We start from the raw sequence: 8,740 nt of genomic DNA, 5'->3' as shown, positions 1-8,740 counted from the left end.
ATCTCCAAGTTCATAGGGGGAAAAAATCTCCGAATACTGAGCAGTTGTACATGTCTTGGTGAGATACTGGCCACAAGGATGTTTTGCATTTTTTATGGCTTAGCATTCTACCTGTTTAGCTTATCTCTGGACAGCTAGACTCCACTGCTGCCGTGTATAGCCTTACTTGATCTGGCGCTCGGTGTAAAATCCCATTGTTAAATTAGCAAATGGCTCACAAAAACATTAGAAAGTGTTCATTTCTCCATATATTCCCTCTAGGTGAATATTGAGATCTTAAATAAATTGTGACCCAGGTATAAAAATAGAAAGTGACTGCAAGTATGAAATGGGGTAGGAGCAGAAGGTTTGATGGAACTTTCCTGTGGGCTACAGTTGATGTTTGTTGATGGTTCACATAGCCCCTTGTGTTGCCGTATGTTATCACTGCTGTGATTTTTCAGGTTTATCATCTGCCTTCCCCCACTGTTCTGTTAACAGCTTGGTGGTAATTTTGCTCACTATTTGGGCCCTAGGTCTTGCCGAGATCCTAAGCCCAGATTGGGCTAATGGTACATCATTGTTGAGTAAATAAGTGAAAAAAATTGCATGTGGTGTACTCACTCTTTAACAGAGAAACTGATGTGTCTTGTGAAAATCTGTTAAGACCAAAATCAAGTTTCATGATCTCAAGTACACATTTCAGTAAGAAATCTTTTTTTATTCACACCATCAGTCATGTACTTGACTGAGAAATTCTCTATACTCTTAATTTTTTGTTGGATATTTATTATAAGATTTTAAGCTAAACAAATTCATTTGGACTATCATAAGCAGCAAAACCTATTGTAAATCAGAGTCTGAAGAGAGGGTCTGACACATGCAAGACCCTGCACCAGATGCTTCATGTGTTAATCTTCATCCCTACAATAATCCCTTACAGAAAACAGTGTGATCCCATTGTGCAAATGAGTAAACTGACGCTCAGAATGGTAGGGTTGACCTGAGGTTAAACCACTGGTAGGTAGAATGTGTGGACTTCAAAACAGATCTCTCTAGTTCTAGGTCTTCCCTTTTTTCAGATAACTTACTAAATAAGCAAATAAAATTCAAGGGAAAATAAATTAGCACAGGTTTATAAATACAAAAAAAAAATTAACAAATATATGATCTAATGATTTAAAATTAAGACCCGGCCTTGGAGTACAAAATCGACTGGCTTTTATTTGAATTAACACTGCTAAACAACCGAACTGCAGATGTGAAAGTGTTTTCCACCATCTAAAGAGTCCAGTATAGTAGAGATCAGTGTGATATATTGTTTGTCTGTCTCCTATAAGAACTTGAAAAATATTTTCCTCACATTTGTATTTTGCAAATAATCTCTTCCTACGGATAAGAAAGGATATGGCTTTGTACTATGTTTTCAGGTGTAGGAAATTAAATACAATATTTACTGCCCATATTACTTCCAAAATAAGGAAAAAGGCTATTTCCTAGGACGTGGTTTCCCTAGAGCCATTTCCACTTCCAAATCAGGCAGTAAGAAGTTTTTAAAAGGCTGAGAGGAGGGGCTTGAGGAATTACTAGGCATCATTGTAAACCATATGCCCAACACGTGACTGGATAAAGATATTACGTCTGTAGAAAGGTAAGGGTTGCAACTATAATAATTATCGGGAGATGTCTATCATCTTCGGCACGCCAGAATTCTCTACTGCAATTTTGTTCAGAGAATCGTCTGTGTTCATCTCTCCTACCCCTGGGAATTCGTGCAGCTCTATTTCTACAGAAGGCAATATTGTGCTTACCCATGGAGAAGAGGAAGTTGATCTGAGCTGTTGTCCTGTTCTTTAGAAACACAAGATCACTAACAATATTGATTTTTGGCTCTTTTTAAAACTTTAACTCTTCAGAATTTAATATGGAAAAACTAATGTTGAAAAAAAAAAAAAGACCTTTCTTTTCGAACAACCTCAGTGCTCTAAGGGTAAACAAGTATTTTGTAAATTGGTCCACTGAATGACAAGCCAACAGATTTGAAGCCAGCTGTCACCTTTTATTAGTCACACCCATAAATCCAGCCTGGTCCTGGGATCGTTCCCAGTGTCCCTGCATCACAGACACAGTATTGAAGGGAGCTCAGTGAGGGAGGTTATCATGTCCCCCTCTACAGAGCATTTTAATTTGGAAGCCTGAGAGATTATCTATGTTCTGTGGATTAACCTCCTTGTAAATTTTCACAATAAATGGATAACATGTCGTATTTTTCTTTCCTTCTCTTAAACTGTCTACCTTTCAATCATACATTTAAGCACAAATCCTGACTAACTTACTTCACATCTAACATTCATCAGTCTCCATCAGGATGATATTCCTATTTTGCCCCTCCCTCCCAACAAGAAATCTACCTTTGTGTTACTAGATCTCGCAGGCTGGCAACACACTAAATAAAGTATAATAACCATAGCGGAGCCTTTATGTTTTACCATCAATATGAATTTTAAAAGAGTGTCGTCAAGAAAATCATCTTCAAAGTTATTTTCTTGCATGCCTAAGTACTGCTGCTGAGATAAAACTGGAATGATTGCAGCAGTTCTGCTGTCCTGGGCTTTTTGGTGTTCTGATTCTTTCCTCACTAGCAGAGGCAGTGAAATCTGAATTTAACACTCAGATTCACTCTGACAGGCTGACAACTGATATCACAAGACCACAGCTAAGAGTGGTTTATTACTTTTAGTGGGATTTATTTAATTCAGTCTCACAGCCTGAGGGTGGGGTAAAGATTTAACTTGAAATTAAATTCCAGCAGGAGACCTTTTAATATAAGAAAAATGGGCAGAAGGGTAAATGACATGCTCAATTGCAATGATTTAAAAAAAAAAAAAAGCCTATATTTAACATGGAGAAAAAAATTCCACAAAATCATTTCAGTTGTTTGACAGATACGGAGAAAAAAAGCGCAGATGAACCAGTAATGATGATATAACTCAAAAGAGAATAATCTAAAGGAAAGTTTCTGACACACGAGAATTTTTTCAACCTATCCAAAAAAAATAAAAAAATAAATCCCAGTTTATGAATGCTTTCTGCCAATGTCTTGGTAAGCTGGTAAGAAATCCCAAGTGTTCTATTGTTTAATGTTAAACTGTACAATGATTCTGGATGAAATAGTAGAGTTTAAGCAAAGCCATGGGTAGAAATTACTCTAGTGTTAACCCTGAACACAGGGAATGCTTATAGTAAAAAATTGGGTACATAAAATTGGTATTCGTTTGTATTCTGAGTCTGAGTAAAGTGGAGTTATGTCATAACAGGTAATGCAGAGGGGGTCTTGGCGAGTTGCGAGGCTTAAGGCATATTGAATAGTTATTGATCATGGTTTTCTGATATCACTTACATGGAAAAAAGGAGATTCCTCGTGATCAATAGATACTAGAATATCAGTTATATATTTTCTTTCTGTGGTATTATTTCAGTGCTTTGGACTTTGTCTTATAAAGAAGAATGACTGCTTCATAAAAACCTATTAAACTTGAATGCTTTCTGTTAAAGCCATATCTAATTTTGAGGAAATCAATGCCAAAGAAAGAGTAGAATATAATGAGCAAATGTCCATTTGCTTTACTCTGTTTAAAAACATTCCAGTTCAGTCCAAGCTTTGGAAATGTAGGTCCGGATCACACCAGACCTGATGTCTGTCAGGGTAGTAAGTAGCAGCAAGCCTGGTCTTAGACAAAATCACAAAGGTCATGACCATTTTGTTCACTAGCTACATTCTACTTTTTTGCTTCTCTCCTCTCTTCCAGAACCCAGAGTTTTCATGGCTTTCCAAGTGAGCCTTCTTTGAAACCACACACCCACATGCAAAGGAGCTTTTCTGCTTCCCTCTTTTTCATAAAAACCCATGCAGTGTTTATTTGATGTAAGTGGTTAAAATATTGTCAAATGACTAATAAGCGGTAATAGCTGAATGCAGAGTCCCATATTATCTTGGTTCATGGCATTCTTAATTGTCTCAGTAAGTGTTTCCACAGCATCCTTAGGCCAAAAGAAATACCCTTCAGTATCATTTATTAAGCATTTAGGTCCAAGCACCTTAACATGCACTCATGTCCTAAAAACTTACCACCTGTTGAACACTATACAAACTTCTCAAATTGTGGAATCAAATTGGTCTGCACCAGTCTCATTGAAAGGAAGATCACAGCCAATGTTAAAAATGTTAATTACCTTCAACTAGTAGTTCACACGATGTCCAGCAGATGTTACTGTATTTTTTACTCAATTTTAAAATATCTTACCGTGCCTCTTTGAATCTGGGCCCCAGGTGATTTCAGTGCTCAGCTGGAGAACAATGTGCTTCGTGTTTTATCTCAAGTAAGGACTCTGCATTTCAACAGAGATGCACGTTGTTTATGAACTGGCTATTGGTGTCTACCTCACACAATATGGTAGCCCCAGTCAGGAGAGATATTTGGAGTTAGCAGTTCTTTTGGTGCTTCTGAGCTCACCATTTACCAAAATGCCGATCCATGGAATGAGGGTAAAACTCTAGTCAGAATCTACCACGTTATTATTGGCTTATCTAAAAGCCCAAGACCCCAGGATCAATTTTACTTACTCTGACTTTCAAATTACTGACATTTTTTTCATAATCCCACTGTAATTTATCAATGATTCTTTTCTTTAGGAAGAATCTGAGCAGTGACAGTCAAACCTCTGACCCAGTGTAGGATGTGCCCTCCCCCCAAATAGGTAAACCACAAACAACAATCATGGCTATTTGAAAGATAAATAGTCTCTCTCTGGCTCCCAGCAGCCCCTTTCTCCTTTCGTCTCCCCATGCAGTCTGGATGTACAGGACACAGTGCAATGAGCATCAATTTTTGCTAGGATCTGTGTTCTTCAAATTTGCCCCCAATATGATTCCTCTACCAGTGCCCTTGCCTAGAATGTTACTTATATGAATTTGAATGCCTTCAACCCTAAGTAATCTGATACAAAATTGTCTTAATCCAGTGGCTCTTAATCCCTCCAGGAGCTTCTGTCTTGTCTTCCTCCCAGGTGAGCTTCATCCTCACACTGGTCTCTGAAATGCCTACCGTGGTTCTAGGTCTCATGGCCATGATCAGTAATGCCCATAAGAAGAGAAAGAAAAGGTCACTTCCAAAAGCCCACCCAGAATGATGTGGGAAACCAAGGCAGATGAAAAGTCATTAAATTTCCTTACTACCTAGAGCCACCGACAAGTCCTTGAAACAAGCAGAGTGACATTCCTCTAGGGACTCAACTGTGTCCACCTTAATACTTTGCTAAGGGCAAAAGACGATCCTAGCCTGACCGCCCCACCCCACCCCAACCCAACCGCCCCTCAACTTCCCGGAATTCTGTAAGTCTACTTTAACATATAAAAATTCCTTTGGAAACTTCCTTTATCTCTAAACCCTCCAAGATACATGCTGGCAATCATCCCCAAGCATATGGCCTACCAATATATATCTGAAGGTTCTAATCATTAAGGTTTTATTAGGCGATAATAACTGACCTTTCCCCCAAAACAGCTAGCTCCTCAAGACGCTGGAAACCTTGCTTCCAAAATTCCTTAGAGACTTACACCGTCCCTGGCCCCCTCCGAACTTGCAAGTATATAATAGGCCACTCCTCACAATCCCGAGGCAGCAGCCCTTTCTGCCCATGGGTCCTGTCCCCATACTTTAATAAACCACCATTTTGCACCGAAGATGTCTCAAGAATTCTTTCTTGGTCATGGGCTCCGGACTCCACCCCACTGAACCTCACTTATATTCTAAAACTTCATCAAGAAGAATGAGGAAGAACTTTCTCAAAAGCCCCTAGCAAACTTTTTACATCAAACTTTCTTTTTTCTTTCTCTCTCTTTTTCTTTTTTAGTACAATGACTTTTCTACCCAAATAAGGTATATTTGGTATAAATATGGTATTAAGAAATACCATTTCTTATACAGGAGGTGTATAAGACACCATACACAAGGTGTTTTCTTGTTTGCTAAGTGATTATTTCCTTCTGATAGAAAATTCTTTTTATTCTTCAATGATGGTTTTATTTGTTTTTGTGGTTTGGGATGAAATTCTTCATAAATCTTCTTATTAGAATTAATAGATTTTTTTTTTCATTTAACAGCTTTTTACTTAGTGACAGGTCTTTTCAGAAAAGAAAAGTCATTAAATAAGGGATAGGTGTATACTCAAAGCAATTTACTTCTTAGGTGATTTGATAATTGAGATATCACCATATTTTTTTTTTCCTCTGGTGAAGTTAAACTGAAGGCCCATCTGCTGATGAAAAGCATAACCAGATTTTAGGTTAATTAGCTCCCAGGTGCCCTGTTTGTATTTATACCATCAGAAGATCAAAAGGTACACATTTGAGTATGTCTGGAGCCAGAGTTCCCTTCTACTGAAATCAAGTATATATATTTTCCTGAGCCCCTTCTTTGTCAAGGAGAGCCCATAGTCAAATGGCAAAGGTGTGCTTTTACAAATGGATCCTATGGAAATTTGTGTACTGAAAAAAATAATTGCTAAAGAAAGTATTAAATGTCTTTTCTTATCTTCAGATCTAGATGATCTTCTAGTGATGATATAAATATTTTTATTTCTTTTAAACATCATTATATTGAAACACCCTAGAACATAAGGCCCTTGAATGAAGGCAATGCACCTTATTTAAGGGAAGCAAATTTTAGGCCAAAGGAGTATAATATGCAATTAAAAAAAATTCTTTTTGATTTATAATTCAACTCAATTTCTGTTGTGTTTCAAGGTCCTTTCCAAAAAAGCTGGCATGAAATTCTAATTTCATTCTTGTTTCCGGGCTTGTGTTAGGGTTCCTTCTGGAGGATTCATTCAGTGCCAGGAGATAAGAAGGAAGGGACAGAATGGGTCCCTGAGTCATCTGACTAGTCCAGGAGCTCTTAACTATGCCACACTGAGGGGCCCAGGACTCTTTCTGCAAAGATGTGACATCTCCAAGTCTCCTTGCTACTTCCCCGAAAGATCTCTTCCATCTGCTGCTGACTGATGCTTGAAAATCCCTCTGTGGAAGTTTTATCCACATGGCTTCAAAGAGTGAACTCTGTTATGAAGCAAATATACCTTACAGAAGAAAAGCTTTAAAGAGACAACCATTTTCTCCTGGTATGAATTAGTGCCATGGGTTTTTGTTGTTGTTGTTGTTGTTTGGTTTTTTTAGCATGTTCAGAAAGAAAAAAGAATATAATGCCAAGTTCCTAACCAAAATTGGAAGCTGCCTCAAAATGCTGAGTCCCCCACTTACCATACTTCTCGTCCTCCTATTTTTTCATGTACAACTTGTGATTTTCCTTTGAAGCCTAGTAAACTAGTGGATAGGGATTATTTCCATTTCCTATTGTCTTCATGAATGTTTTCTAATGGAAAGGTCTTAACTTCGAAGTTCCTAAATTTAATTCATATAGTTAGTTTGATATACCACTCCTTAAGAAAACCCAGGCATTCAAGTAATAAATAATGATCTTCATTAATGCTAATTTCAGTATGTTGTTGTTTCTAGATTTTTCCAATGTTTAGGAAAAAATTTGTTACCCTTATAAAAGGCCTAATTGTCAACACACACACACACACACACACACACACACACATTCTCTCCCTCTTCCTTTCTCTGTTTCTCTCACTCAAGTCAAAAATTAGGAGACAAAGAAGTAACAATGTGGAGATAAATATGAACATGTTCACTTTTATAAAGGAACTGAAGAAAAGAGATAAATAAGTTATGTATTTCCATTTACTTTTACTAATGGAAGACTTCTGACTAAAAATGGAGAGCAAGTGTCTAGGGTACTAGCTACAATTGGAATACAGTGGAAATCCATTTTGAATAGGTCATGAGAAAAAAGCAGAACAATGTACAAAAAGAATTTACAAGTTTTAATATAATATTTTTATTTTCTTGCCTCCTACAATTCAGACCAGTTCTATGTAATTTGAATATACCCTGAAGAGACTAACTTGGTCACATGATTCCCTCTGCCATAGGTCAGCCACCTTCAAAGCAGCGCTTGGCGGGAGTACATCAGCCAGAAGGGTGGGCAACATCAGAGTGAGCAGCAAGAGAGATCTGTGCTTCCTCCAAATACTTGAGGTACTGCTTTCAGTTTCCATTTGTTTTCTCTTCTTGCCTCAGTTTTGCAGCCAAAAGATTCTTTATACCTTCTAAGCTGCTTGCCATGAGCTGTAAATTAAAGTGAAGTTAATAATTATTTATAAATTCCCTCTTGAATCTTGTCTCAAATTTCTTAAGATTGGGGGGGAAAAAGAGAAAAAAATGGGTGACAATTATAGAGTTATATAAGAAAGTAACCTTGAAAGTAGCCACTCTCTAGTTTAGGCAGCATTGCGGTGTTGGGCAAAGCCAGCTCTTAGTTGACCTAAAACCATTCCCTAGTTGGGGAGAGGTTGGTTGAGAACCGGGTTCAGATTCTTCTGGGGGGCACCCCGAATCATAGCATTCCAGTTGGTGTGCTTACTTCATTAGACTAGAGCTATAGCTTGAAAGGGTCATTACCTCACTGGCCAATTAAAATTCAAATATCTTAGGAACATAACAGTAATAGCAAAGATCATCATATTTTCAATATGATGTATAGGTCAAAGCAGGGCTTTCTCTACACCACTGTTGATGGAAGGAGGGGGCACTATAGCTTGAGAATCTGGTGAAGACAGACATGTTTGGGTGGAATGA

General features: G+C 37.8%; 1 long non-coding RNA gene across 1 annotated transcript in view; it reads right to left on the bottom strand.

Moving 5' to 3' along the window:
• Nucleotides 1-7,953: 7,953 nt before the first annotated feature.
• The window catches only part of LOC106003473, a 58,480-nt gene continuing 57,693 nt past the window's right edge, over nucleotides 7,954-8,740 (bottom strand). Inside the window, exon 4 of the long non-coding RNA XR_001175997.2 lies at nucleotides 7,954-8,230. This is a non-coding gene — a long non-coding RNA (uncharacterized LOC106003473). The remainder of the gene's footprint in view (nucleotides 8,231-8,740) is intronic.

This window comes from Mustela putorius, unplaced genomic scaffold (assembly GCF_011764305.1).
Source record: "Mustela putorius furo isolate JIRA1106 unplaced genomic scaffold, ASM1176430v1.1 tig00000854_pilon_pilon_pilon, whole genome shotgun sequence".
NCBI classification, from domain to species: domain Eukaryota; kingdom Metazoa; phylum Chordata; class Mammalia; order Carnivora; family Mustelidae; genus Mustela; species Mustela putorius.
The sequence above is the reverse complement of the archived record's forward strand: the minus strand, read 5'-3'. Positions and strand labels throughout refer to the sequence as shown.